The sequence below is a fragment of the Marmota marmota genome, unplaced genomic scaffold (assembly GCF_001458135.2).
Source record: "Marmota marmota marmota unplaced genomic scaffold, marMar, whole genome shotgun sequence".
Lineage (NCBI taxonomy): Eukaryota > Metazoa > Chordata > Mammalia > Rodentia > Sciuridae > Marmota > Marmota marmota.
Genome location: NW_026007317.1, coordinates 3,578 through 18,558, shown reverse-complemented (window position 1 = coordinate 18,558; position 14,981 = coordinate 3,578). Strand labels below are relative to the sequence as shown.

Sequence of the window (14,981 nt, the reverse complement as noted above, 5' to 3'; positions counted from 1 at the left end):
TTGCTCACTCCTTTCTCACTAATAGATGGCAATCTCTGATCTTTTTACTATGTTCAGAGTTTTGTCTTTTCCAACAAACTATCTATTTTGGATATTGATTATATCAGTATAATTTCAAGGACTATAACACACACACACTCATAACAAATACTAATATATTTTTAGTGGCACAGGATGTTAACTTGAGGCAGCTCTGCTCATGTGGAGCAAGGAGTATATAAAAATATCTCTGTAACTTCCCTCAATTTTTCTATAAACCTAAATTTTTCTCTTAAAATGAAAAAAGAGAGATCCATATATCTGGAGACATAAAATAAATAGTATCTATATCTTGCTCAGAAAATCTTTAAATATATGAATACTCTAAATTTATGTATACAAACATTAATACTTAAATGAAAATTTAGATCATTGAATTAATCTGGCTATAAATGAAGTGAAATGTAATATATCCTTTGATCCAGTTATTTCACACTCATAGATTTAAGTTTAGAGCAATTCTTGAAAAAGTTTGGAAAAAACATAGACATGATTGCTTTATTTTGGCATTGTTCACAGAAGTGCCAGAATTAGAGATAATCAGGAGAAGTTGGAGACAATGTTAAGATAATTATACTGGATTTGTACAATTTCAAACGTATAAAATTGAATTATACCTATATGAATTAAGCACAGAAGACTTATTGAGACATATTTAATATCATAAGTATTTATCCAAGTACATACATAAAACTCGTTAGAAATCTGCATAAACAGAGAAGTTGGCATTAGGGATGAAGGATAAGAAAAAGGTGAGTTAGGAGAATAGCATGAGACAAAATGCAGAATATCATGAGATGACCCCTCTGCACCTGAGATGAACACAAAAGATAAACAACTACAAATTTATTTACCTAAATAAAAATCATTTCACCATTTGTTAATCATTTATCCTGTTAGGAAAATAAAGTATATACTTTTATTTGTTTATTATTATTGTTGTACTTAAGATGGAGAAAGAAAAGAATGAAAAGACACTCTTTCTCAAGGTAACTCAGATAGTGGAAAAGCATAAATAAAACAATGATCATGGATGACTTCTTGAGTAATGGTTTATTACCATTTTCTCTCATTAGAGTAAATACAAGAGGAAAAATGTTAGGAAATAAAAGTATAAAATCATCCCAGAGGAATAATACGCACTGAAAATAATTCTTCTATTTATCTCTAGTGGCAAAAATCAAAGAATTATTTTATAAAGAAGCAAAAAGGAAGAGAAATATCTGAATTTTCTTTGACTGATTTCTTTTTCTATTTTAACTTGATTATGAAGTAGAAATGAATTTCTCATTTTGAAACCAACAAAGGGTGGCATTTTGGCTTTCTCACTCTGACCTTGTGTGGATTTTCGATTTGCATATTCCATCTCAACTGCAGTATTTCTCAATATCAAGGACTAGATGCACAGCAGAGCTGTGCTTCTTAATGTATCACCTGTTCACAATGGTTTTGCATAATGGCTCTATGTTGCTTGGAGATGTGCACTTAATTGCAGCAATCCATACAACACTCTGTAATGCTACACACCTTAATTAGCTCTTCCACATATTAAGGGGATTCGAGGAGAGGGAAAATTCATCTAGATGTTAAAGGAGAATTCACATAGTTTTTCCACAACTAATATGTCATAAAATATTAAATGACAGTTCCTTTACTCTAAAGAACTTTTTGAAGAGTAAAGTATGAATAAATTCTGCACATCTTTTGCCACAGTGGGAGGGGAATAGTTTATTTAAAACAAAGACAAACTGAGGAAAAAGTATTCTATCCTAATGTCAAATTTAATGCATGTGCTCTTCATCTTGGCTTTCAAAATTGAAAATTAGCATAGATATCTGGACATACTATCTTAATAAGAACATCATTCATTATAACATTCTTTAAACATCACTGTAGAGCCACAGTTGGCTTTTGTTTCATATTTAGAAATATCAATTTTAGCTGTTTAATTTGATAAGGTAAACCATATAGAGAAAACAACCTATGATGATAACACAGAAATTTTTTATTAAAAATTTCAAATTTATTAAAATTTGTCTATGGTCAATCTTGTCAGTGCTAGATTTTTTTCTCTTTTATAAAAATAAATTTTAAAACATATTTCTGATAGGTTTTAAAATGCAAACAAGTAATATCAAAGATAGACCAAGATATTATTGACATACAGTGTTAGCATCTCTTCAAGGCACTATATATTCTAAATATTTTTTTTTATTTTATCTAAGTCTTGAAACTACTTTATGATGTAAATATTTTTAAGCAAAATTCACAGAAGGAATCTATGGCTTCAAAAAGGTTAAGAAACTTGATAGAGCACAAATACTAAATGGCACAAATACTAAATCTGGCACTGACAAAGACTGAGCAGAGATATTTAATTTGATTCTGAGTACTGAAAGGAGAATAGCAATAAGGATATTCAGAATTGAGAAGGACATAGATAAGTTTATATAACTTCCTGTTTTATGCTAAAGTGCATACTTCAAGTGAACTTCTCAAGTACATTTAGTTTGAAATATATGTTAGAACTTCATACATGTCCATTGATAAATGAAATTCATAACTGAATTATAACAGAATGAAAGGTTCAGAAAAAAATGGAAAAAAATAGCAAAAAGAAGTATTCAGACCATTCTTTTAGATATTTTCCTGACATCAAATTTCTTTGTATATCATGAAGTTTTGATATGATTATAATAAAGTTATGATATGATTCAATCTGTTATACTAACCAAGATATAATTGATTGCATGGATTTTATGACCTATATAAAAATGAATTAAATTTTAATCATTTATTTCATCATGACAACAATCTTTATTGTAACTTATAAAAATAGAATAAAGATACTTTTGGTTCATAAGTGTGATGATTATTGAGTGTTCATGTGACTGGTGTGGGAGATATGCCTTGCTCTACACCTTGTTACTACCTCTGCACATTACTTATCTGTTGTGAAAAAAAGGCTAAGGAAGGTATTTTATTAGGTACATTTAAAATCCTTCCTTCTCTCTTGAGTTCTTATTTATTTTTAATAAATGATATAATTCCACCTTACTCTGATCTCTCCTCCTGGGGCCCATGAGCCACCCTAGAAATTGTCTAAAAAGAACAAAAAGAATTATCTTTCTTATTACCTTCCAATACATATCACATACTGTCCTGTTTAATTTTCAGTTTAACATACTGTCTTGTTCAATTTTCAATTTTTTTAAACTTTTAAACTTTTTTTTTACAATTCTATACCAACTAAAGGATAAAGTCTAACTCTAAATAATGACAGATCTGAACTTTCTTGATCTCTTTACCCTCTACACATAAATCCAGTATATTATATTTTCACTTCCCTGAACACAGTTGCTTCAAAATATGTTCAGGCCTCATCTCCTGGATGAAAATTTACAGAATAGCCCTGAAAAACTACCCTAAATTGTTTAATTATTGTATTTTGCACATAAAAGTGAACACAAAATTTTTCATTATGTGGATTCACCATTTTCAGAATGTTAATAGTATTTATACGAATGTCAATGTTAATTTTTTCTTACAACCATAAATACCAAAAGAAATTGATAAAAAATTCTTTAAAATTATTAAGGTACCAACTAATTATAACAAAACTAATGTTTCATTTACACTATTTTTATTAAACAGATGGAAGTCTGATGGCTTTGACAAATAGATAACATAGAAATCAAGATTCAGTGAGGGAAGGAGAGAAAGAGAGAAGCACACAGGCAACTTCACATAAAAATTAGCTTCGAGGGCTGTGATTTGCTCGCCTAGTGTGGGTGGAACCTGGGTTTGATCTTCAGCACCACATAAAAATAAAGGCATTGTGTTCTGTCAATGTACACCTAAAAAGTATATATAAAAAAAGAGTAGCTTTGAGTACTAAAAAGTTAATTTTTTAACCAATAAATCTCTAAAACAACATGTATCTGAAAGTTTTTATAATTCTTACACATTTTTTTTTTAATTCTAAGTCAAGAACTTTCACACACACAAAAATAATTCTGAGCTAGAACAAAAAAAACTTTAAAAAAATGTTTAGGAAAACTGAGAGCTACTAAAGGTTTACATTGTACCAGAGCCGGTACAAATGTGCTGAGGACACCAAATATTTTAGTATATGAGAAGATAAATCTATACACAACATACAGAATGAACTTCAGTTTCACATAATTCACATATTGTTATTTTTTGTTGTGAAGCTTTTAAGAAATACAAATATCTTAAAAGAAACAACCGAACCTTGCCAATATAGTAAGAATTATTGCCAAAAATGAACATATGTAGTTCTAACTCTTTAAGTATATTCTTTGCCAAAAAGAAAAGATGTATACTAAATAAGATTTATCTAAGATTTCTAAAGTCAAATAGCAAAAATGCAATTGAATAAGTAATATTCTAAAATTGTTGGCTCTTGAAATATGCATCTTTTTTAACAAATTGAATTAGGAATGATGAGATTTTAGAAGAATCTTATAATTTTTAAGGAAGCTAGCTACTTTAATTTAAGTACCATTTAACTCAAAAACTTGGCAACTCAGAGATGTCACATGACTCAATTATATGCATGTTTAAGAACTGTATCAATTCAACACACACTTATTCAAATACACATTTTACTGAGCATTATACCAATATCAATGGAGGTCCTAAAAGCATTAAAATACCGTCCCTATCATGGAGGATTTTATAGTCTAGTTGGAAATTCAAGACCCTAGAACTAACAGCAAACAAACGGTAGTGCAAAAAAAATGTAGCTTAAAAGAGAGTCACAATATTGGTGGGTGCTTAAACAACATTTTTGGCTATGAATTAGCTTGATTATGGCTTCATTATTGCATTAGCATTCTTCAAATATAATACCATGCATAAAAAGACCATAATTTCATTTGTAAAAACAACAACAATAACAAAATAATGGAAAATAACTTTATTCCCAGAGAGTGTTATTAAGGTCAAAACACTGAATAAATAAATCTATACAAAGTATTCTTTCATGTAAATGCTAAAATTAATTAAAAAAATAGTCATGTTTACTAAGGGGAAAGACAGCAATAAGTTGTAAAAACATTAAAACTAACATGAATAGAGAAAATCATCAAAGAGCAGCATATGTTTTCATAAAAAAAAACAGTTTCTCCAATTAATAATTATTTTGAGTTTTGGTGACTGGGAAAAAGTTCCAAATAACAGAACTAAGGAGGAACTTTTTGAAAGCATCATCATTAGAGAGAAATGAGGAAATCACAATATGCGACTTGGTCACGTACTGCTCTTTCGTTAGAAAGGCCTGGGGACTCATCCAACCTGAAGGCAATGGAGGAGCCTCTGCCCTGCTAAATGAAACTCACAACAGTTAGATCTCACAGATCTTCTCTTTTCATTTTCATCCATTTTGCAACTTCTTTTTCTTTCTAATCTCATTTCTATTAGAATTTTAGCTTTTCCAATGAATTGTCTTACTCTTTCCATCTTACATATATGGTTTGGTTTCTTCACTGGAATTTTGGTTTTGCTTTTATTCTAAGATGCATTTCACTCAAATTTATTTCTTAGCTCTAAATACTACTCTCAGATTTTAAGCCCAGTTGAGCTAATTTTCTTTTTCTTTTTTTGCTTTTGATTTCTATATCTCCTATCAAATATATTTCTTCTGAATTTAAGATCAGAAAAGTTAGGGGGTAGCCTCCATTCTGCTTAGTCTGAAATATTGACATTTTCTCTTGCAAGCTTGTGTTTTGCTGGTGATTAATACAAAAGAGAAAAAAAAACAGCAGAAATAATAAATTGATAACTCATTGCTATAAAATTTAAGTTCAGTCTTAAAACCAGTTCCAAAATAAAAATATAGTGACATAAATATGTACAAAAGATTTGATTTTATTATCATATTTTAACTGACTCATGTTTTCATCTAAAATATTTTGAGGGGTCTCCAAAAAAATCAATCAAAGTATACATTTATATTAACATCAGAAAACTCTTTCTCTCTATTTAATAAGATGTCATCCACTCAAACTCATTTCTACCTCTAGTGTGGTGCCTTAAGGCCATCATATTCGATAGTCCTAAGAATAAATTTGGGATGCTTTCTTGGGAACTGTAACTACTAGAGATATATATAAATAATTTTGGCTGTGAGCAAAGAAGCCTATACCTTATTTTATTATTTAGAGAGTACAATTAGTCTACATTGCTTTTCCCCTAGGATACTATAATTTTGGCAACTCTTCCATTCATTGTTCTTACCCAAGGTACACGTGGGCCACAGACTTTGAAATAGAAACACATGCTCCATTTGGAGGACAAAGGTTTGTCCTAGTCTAGCCTCAGTGAAACTTACAAATGTGGGGGCTGCATCAAGAAAACTGGGCAAAAAACTTGAAAGAAAATAAAAACCATTCTCAGCTCACTAATGGAACGAAGAAATATATTTTTGTGTTTTATTTTTAAAATGGGGGACTATCTCATAATCTCTGAAAACCAGCACAATGTCAGAAAAAATTATTGCTTAATAAAACCACAGCAACAATCACAGCTTACCAACAATAACTCTGGGGTGTATTTTTGCCCTTCTCTAATCCAAAGAGTCTCTCTTATTTTTGGAGCATAGTGCAGTGCTGTCTCTGGCTAATACAAGATTCCCTAGCCAGTGCCTCTCACAGACAGGTAATCTAAGAATGGCAGAAAGCATGAAGACTGTCATGCCAGGTTCTTTGCATGGCTTCCCATTACACAGGAAAGTACCTCTTATCTTCTCTGGGACTCATTTTTTCTCCTCCTAAATTACAATAATAATTAAATTTACTTTCTAGGGTTTCTTGGGGAATTAAAATAACTAATAGAAAGAGTGATTCATGCACTTGTTAAATTAGTTTTCTTACTTCCCTCTATTCTCTCTATATTNGAGGAGGAGGAGGAGGAGGAGGAGGAGGAGAGGGGTAGCGGGAGGAGAGGGGATACAGCTTTAGTTTTAGGCATTTGCTGAGATTGATAATTCTAAAATCTGCAGAGCACTCCTGTGGGCTAGAAAAGAGATGATGATGTAGTTTCAGTCTAAAGGAAGTCTGGCAGCAGAATCATGCTTCTTTAGAAGAACTCAGTCTTTTCTCATAAAGCCTTCAGTTGATTGGATCAAATTATGACAGGTATTTTGTCTTACTGAAAATCTATTTAAATATCAGCCACATCTAAAGAAATCTTCATAGCAACCTCTGTAAGGGAATTTCATAAAAATTTTGAGACTTATTCAAGCCAAGTTGACACATAATGTTAAGCATCACACTTCAATGTAGCAAGCAGTAACCACATTTCAAGGCAAATGCAATCCATATATTCTATACTCTTGTATAGTAGAAAGTCTATTCCATTTTCTCAAAAGTAGGTGGGAAAATTCAAATCATAGGATAATGAAACCACCTTATCTTAATGTAACTAAATTTAATTAAACATTTTTATTGAACATTTTGGTAGATATTCCCCTCCTAAAATTAATTGGTGTATCCCTTTATCACCAGAAAATAGGAGGAAGTAAACAGTAGTATGGGAAGCGTGTGTTACAATAGTTTTCCTTATTTCTGTAATAAGCTTTCTTTATCTTAACAGAACCAGATAAAGTTTGGGAAGTCAGGAAATGTCTCACTCAGAAGATCCTATTTAAGATTGGGAATCACATAGGGCTATATGTTCATTACACTTTGGAGGTGGGTTGACAGAAATTAATATCCTAGTAAAGGAAAAGCTTATACATAGACTCTGAGGCAATTGTGAGCCAGCAGGAGATGGGGATAAAGAGAAAAAAGAAGAGCCTTTCCACCACTCCAACATTAAGAAAAGGAGTCAGAGCAGTGGGAGGTCCTCTGGGAAAAGCTACAAAAACCTGGATTTTCGTGAGGTTTCCTTCTTTGAGGAACCAAATGTCTTTTAGGACCTGTCTGCTTTGAGCACCACTTCAGTGACTTCAGATCATTACCCATGCCCCAGGGTTTACAATTGTTACCTGCAGATATCATTACTAGAATTAGAATGACCAATGTTCTTTTTTTTTTTTTGAGAGAGAGAGAGAGAATTGAGAGAATTTTTAATATTTATTTTGAGATTTCAGTGGACATAACATGTTTATTTTCTTTTTATGTGGTGCTGAGGATTGAACCCAGCACCCTGTGCATGCCAGGGGAGTGCACTACCACTTGAGCCACATCCCCAGCCCACCAATATTCTTTTTTACATTTTTTAATATAAAATGTTTAAATAATTGGAAAAGTAGGCATAATATGACTACAAATACCTGTGTTCCTGCTTCTTGGCATTTAGGATCTCAAAATTTAGGACACTATTGCTTCTAAGCCCTTTCATTAGGCAGAACAAGGAAATACATTTGAAAAGTCATGAATTCTTAGAATGTCAATTCAAATTTAATTTTTTATATTTTTATTTTGTCTCTAACAATGAAATCTGGGTTTCTAATAACAATAACATGTAACATGATATATTCCAACAGGTTTGACTTTGCTTCTGTTTCTTTAAATTTATTCTCTGTTCCATTATAGGTAATAGTTTATATTTATTTTTTTATCATTACTTCTTTTTTAATATAATATACATGTATTCCTACTTACTTTTCCTTTTTAAAAAAATGTTAAAATATAGCTGTGACCCCTGCTTGTAAATATAATTATGGATATTTTCAAAATATGGAGATAAAAGGCATCTCTGCACATCATTGAAAATGACTTACTTATTGCTGCTTATACAATTTGGTATTTACCTTTGGTCTAACAATTTATGACAAAATTACTTGTTAAGAATTTGTTTGCTCACTTATATTAAAAGTAGTTATCATGATTGTAAGGTTTATAATTTTATGGTTCTACTTTTAAATTATGCATTGTTTATCTGTCTTTTAAAAATGTTACAGATTGTAAATCCAGGTTGCTTCTGGATTATTATTAAAGGAAGTGAATTGGACTATCCATAATGAAATACTGCAGTGAAAGATTTTTATAACAGCATGTGTCTAGATACAGAAATAAAGCCATGCATACTGGAAGAGGGGCAGTTATATTCTATATGTGCTTTATTCACTTTGTCTTGGAACACTACTCACAATGTAGAATACTTTGTCACCTAAGCTGATGAAGGCTTTATGGGTAATACCAGTTGTTTATAATTATCACTGGTGTTAGGATTTTCAGCACAAGGTAGAAGATAGCCATTCAAAGACTGGTTGTGTAAGATCAATGTGGGGAAATTGGAAATGGCACAACATCCAAATCCAGGCATTAGAGTCACAGTCTTGGGTATTGGAATGAGAAAATTATTTTAAATCCTCAGCCAATGTAGACACTTCAGCAGAGGGCTTGGAGTTCTCAGTCTAGTGCTGACACCTCCCTTTTGGTTGCTTTAGACTTAGGCCCAATGCATGCTTCTGTATTTTGCTTACACCATTTTATGGCCTGCCTCTTTTTGACTTCTTGCAATATCAGTGCCCATCGTCCACTGTGTGAGGCCACAACCAGCATGGCCAAACTAGTAGGTTCCAGTGAGGGACAAAGAGGGATGAGAAAAATAAACATACACACACACACACACACACACACATGATTTGTTAGGCTTTGGATTATCTGTTGAGTATGATGATACTGTGTTTCAGTCAGGATGTCGAGGAATGTCACTTAAGTGGAAATGGTTCCCCTTAAGAGAAGCTGCAAGTATTTATTCATTCAGCCACCCAATAAGTAGTTTTTGAAGACTTATTATGTGCCAGGCACTGTGATGGGTCCTGGAAATATGGCAGTAAGCAAAACAAATAAAAATACACATCTTCATAGAGCCAAAATCCATTTGTGACAGGAAGTAAACAAACTTAGAGGGTGGAAAAAGCCGTGCAAGTGAATGGAGAGGATAACTGTGTGGTTGCAGTTTTATATCAGTCTCACACATGACATGACTGACAATCATTTGTAAGCTCTCTGATTTCAGAAGTTAAAGCAATGCATTTTTAAATTTTTACTTTCTAAAAATTTTCCTTAGTTAAGGAGTCACAATGATTTTATAGTACTCCCCCTAACCTGTGGGTGATATGTTCTAAAACCGCAAGTGAAAACCTCTGAATATATGCTGGGTTTTTCCATGTACATTAATATTTATGATACTTTAATTTATAGATTAGTCACAGTAAAAGATTAATTATAATATGTAAAATGATAATAATAATAATAATAATAATAATAATAATACACTTTAATAGTTTGCACTTTGGGGCCATTAATGGTTACTTGAACATAAGCACCTGCAATAACAATTCTGCAATGGATATGGTTACTGAGTGACTAATGGGTAGGTGGTACATGCAGCATGGGTATACTCTACAAAGGAATACTTCATGTTCTGGGATTGATGGAATGAGATGGAGGGAAACGGTGAGATTTCATCAAAATACTCAGAATGGAGCATAATGTAAAACTTGTGAATTGTTTATTTCTGGAATTTCCTATTTATATATTCAAGTTTTATTTAACCAGTGAGCACTGAAACTGTGGATGAGGGGACTACTGTAGTAAGAAAAACAGTGGAACAGAATCTGGGAGACCTGTATTCCTCCTGACATTCTGTAATTGGGTGACTGTGTTTAGCTTAGCAGGTCCAGATGGTAACATCTCTCCTCTTCTGTAAGGTAAAATGTAGGCTGGGATGGTTTCCAGAGGGAACTTTTGGTCCAATTATGTGACTAGAGATTCTTGACATCAAACATGAAAACCAAATCTTCCTTTTCTTTTGTAGGTTTGTGTGGTATATTCCCAGGAGCCAAAGTGGTGGTGCAGGGCAACCTCTCTCTTCTCCACCTTCTTTCCTGGAAAGGGCATATGGGTTTGGGCACTTTGCTTTGCATCTCCTGGAGCCTTCACCAGCTGTTCTCTGTTGCATTCCCTCAGTTTGCTCCTGTGATGGAGCAAGTCCATTAGGGAAGGGTGGCTGCAAGAAAGACAGTAACAGGAAGTAGAGAAGAACACTTATCTCCCCAGAAGGGTAGGTTGCTGGTCTGGCCTCAGGTTGCAGAGATCAGATTGTGTGCTCAAGTGTGTGTTCCTTATTCTCCTGTTTATCAAAGTGGCTTAAGGTGGAGAGAGAGATCATAATGAGCTGGTAACTGGGTGGTGACTGGGGAGTCTTCACTGACTCTGGGGCCACATGTCACATTTACTAGAAAACATGAGCAGCAAGTCAGTCTCAGCATTTTGTGATAATGTTTCTAGTTTCCTTCTCAGAGTAAGAGATTGTCAGTTTAATAAATAACTATGAGTACTCTTCTATTGAAGGAGGAGCAATACCAAGTAAACTTCAGTTGCAATAGGAGGGGTGTCCTGAATAGAAAGAACAATGTCACAGCAGGAATTTCCAGATATTGGGGATTTATAGGTAGATCCTTCTCCAGCTTGTAATTTTGCATGTTTATAATAACCACAATTGTTATTAAAATAACTTGTTTTGAGCTCTTGGGGACTTTCTTTTTGTATTTGGTGTTTTGATCTAGGTTTATTGAGGCAGGAGAATAATATGATGAAATTGGGCAATCACCTTTTCCTAAACTTTATGAGACAAAATATGATGTACATACAGGCATGATGAGGATCCAGGGAAGAGACTAGTTCACATTGAAATAATCTGGTAAAGTGGGCTGTCATTTGCCTTAATCTGAAGTAAAACATTGTACTTTTTTGGTACTGGTTTCGTTTTGTAGTATTGAACCCATACATGCTATCCTCAGCCCATGCATGTACTCTATCACTGAGCTGCATACCCACCCCCAGCCTGATATTGAACTTATTATCCAATCTCAGTATTTTATTTCTTCGTGCAAAATTGGCAAATACTAATTATTGCAAAATCCATCTATTTATAGAAACTTTCATGTAATTCTGGTCTTATACCAATGTTGATATTTAAAGATAATAAATAGAATTTCTTCACAGATTTGTTCATTATGTTTCAACCACCAAATCCTCATTGAAACACTTTTTTTTCTTAAATTTTTGGGCTTCTTTGTTGAAATTTTCATACCAACATATGCTCATCATCAATTTATGTACTATATGTATATTTGTGCTTTTTACATAAAAATAAAGATTTTTTGTCATTCTTCAAGAAAGAGCCTTTCCCTTGCCTGTAGTAGTGCCATTAGAAACAATTTTTGTATGTGTTTTGTTTTACATTAAGCATAATAATTATATACGTATATTTTAAATGACTATAATATGCACAATTTTTATTTGTAATGGAACTATCTCTGTTTCACGTTTAAGAATCCGGGTTGATGTAGAATATTTTATGCAGCTTCCCTATAGAGAAAAATAATTCAGACAGTATTGCACAAAACTATTCTGTGAAGACAATGCTGAAATTGTGTAAGTACAGCTTCTTCAATAGTTTGAATCATTAAAAAGTCTTAAATTAAGTGTTTATTTGAAATCTATTCCTTGGCAGGAATGCTAAGAAATTCAGAGGTCTCTGTTCTTCAAAAAGTGGCTTCTGAGTCACTGCCAAATCTAGCTGTGCAGCGGAGTCCCCTGGGCAGCCCCATCTCCAGAGGCTTAAGTTGGGGTCAGGGAATGAAGAGAGGGCCTATGCTGCTTGCCCTTTCTAGTATTTTTTAACTTATAAAAAGTAAGAAGTTATCTATAAAGAAAATATACAACAGAATCATGGCCATGAAAGGTTTATTAACCAGGCATGGTGCTGCATGCCTGTTGTTCCAGCTACTTGGGAGGCTGAGGTAAAAGGATCAGTTGAGCCCAGGAGTTCAAGGCCAGCCTGGGCAACATAGATTCTGTGTCAACTAAGCAAAAACCAAATATTTATGGCATTTCTCTCCAGATCTGTGTCCTTCCTCCTATGAGGACTTGTGGTCTATTAAGCATCTCAGTAAAAAGATTTATAATTTTCTTCTAGATCAATAAAAATTTTTAATGTATTATAAATTTGCTGTAGCTATTATGAAGGCAATGTTTTTACCTATATGTTTTTTCCTAACTGGTTATGATTAATACATATAAAAACATTTATTTCTATATGTTTATTTCTTATTCAGCTACTTATTAGTGCTTATGTTTATCACTTGCTTGCTGACTGGAAATTTCCAGTCCTGCCTAAAGCCCACAGGTCCCACATGTTAATGTTTTAATTTCTATGATTGTCTAGCTTACATGATTATCAGCAAGTCACTAAGTTGTAGGTTTTATGCTTATATTCTTCTTGGATGGACCAGGAAGCTGATGTCCTCCTACAGAGGTTGAGTCTCTATGGTGGGTGACAGTCCCTGGCAAGGTAAATAAAACTCTCTTTTGATTTCAAATTCAAACTTACAGTGTTTCCTGGAGTGCCTCTCCATAACACATCCATTCCAGCAAATGCCATAATTTCATTCTTCTTTATGTCTGAGTAATAAGGAATATATATTTTTGTTACAATGTATTTTTCCATATTAATTTATACAGCTTCATACATGTTCTTTTAAAATCCCAACATGATTTCTTTAAAAATTGAGCACTTTGTGTAAAAAGTATAAAGTTCATTTAGATGAATAAAATTATAAAAATATCTAAGAAGGAAGAATAACAGAAGTTCAGAGTAGACTAGAAGTTACCAAAAGCTGCAGAAAGAAGGGGGGAGAGATGGGAAAGTTTGGTAAAAAATAAAATAATAAACATCCCAAAGTCATTTTTAAATGAAGAAACTTCACCAAGTGAAGCAAAGCAATTTATTGAATAAACTTTTTTTTTTAAAGAACAATTCACAATACAGCAGCACAAAAGTAGAAGAATAGGGCCACAGGATCAGGAGGCATTTACAAACAGAAAAGAGGTGTGAGGTACAAAAACAACTCAACTGGTTACAAAGTCAGCTTTTCAGGTTGCAAATGGTGTTTGTCTCATTTGGTCAGTTCAGACCTCCCTACTGTGATTGGCTGGGACTCTCTGTTAAAAAAACAATACTCTTAGTTTCATTTCAATCCTCTAAATACTAAAATAGATTGCAAATGAAGGTTCATTTCACAGTAGCTTTGGGGGTAGGAGAGCAAGAGAAGGATGATATGCACACAGAAGACATGGAGCCACACTATCCCTCCAAGACTCTCTGTTTCCACATGGAATTGTGACCAACAATCCAGGATTTTTGTTTAAGGAAATTAGACCCAGAGGAGCTTCTGAATTAATGTGACCTATCCCCAACTAACTGCCAGTCTTGATGGCAAAAATGTTGCAAAAATGTTGCAAAAATGTCCACGGGTATGCAGAAGACCAACCTCTAGGGAAAGATGAATTGGGTGCACCTGACTTCACCACACACCTCCGCACCAGCCAAACCATGCAGATTTCTAAACTGTTACATAGTGTTTATGTTGTACCGGGTACTCTATGTTAACATTCAGATGGTTTAGAAAATGCAGAGACACTTCACCCCACCCCTCGAGGCTCAGGGGGCCTTCAGCATCACCCCCTCCTTCTCAGAGGGAAGGGGTTATTTCCGTGGCAGGCCTGAAGGTCTCCAGACCTGCATAAGGCAGCTGGCCAGGGGGTCGTGGTGCTGAGGACTTCCGTGACTAGTGAGCATACAAGCATGCCCAGGTCTCCTCTCCCAGCCTCTGCAACTGACTCTGCACTCAGGTCTATCACCGCGGGCAGCATGGACAGCAGCCAATTAGTGCATTCTGGCTGGCTGAGGAAATCGCCGCCAGAGAAGAAGTTGCGACTCTGTGTGAGTACAGGCGGGTACAGGGGTGCTGGCGAATGGGCGGATAGTAGGTGGGGCCAGGCACTTTCTCTACAGACTTGTCCCAGCCAGTCTCCCTGGAAACGCAGCCACTTTCAAAGTTCACATTGAGGGTTTTGGAGGCGAAGTGTGGATTTCCAAGGCGGGGTGCCATAGTTACC

At 33.9% G+C, this 14,981-nt stretch overlaps 1 long non-coding RNA gene and 1 pseudogene across 1 annotated transcript; one reads left to right on the top strand and one right to left on the bottom strand.

The window, feature by feature from the left end:
- Positions 1-2,885: 2,885 nt before the first annotated feature.
- LOC125614808 lies at positions 2,886-2,994 on the top strand (annotated as a pseudogene).
- A 7,195-nt stretch (positions 2,995-10,189) lies between these two features.
- LOC125614807 lies at positions 10,190-13,608 on the bottom strand. The gene is made up of 2 exons (XR_007345364.1): positions 13,414-13,608; positions 10,190-11,025 (listed from the first exon to the last, which is right to left on the bottom strand). It is a non-coding gene; the product is annotated as an uncharacterized LOC125614807 (long non-coding RNA).
- Positions 13,609-14,981: the final 1,373 nt, after the last annotated feature.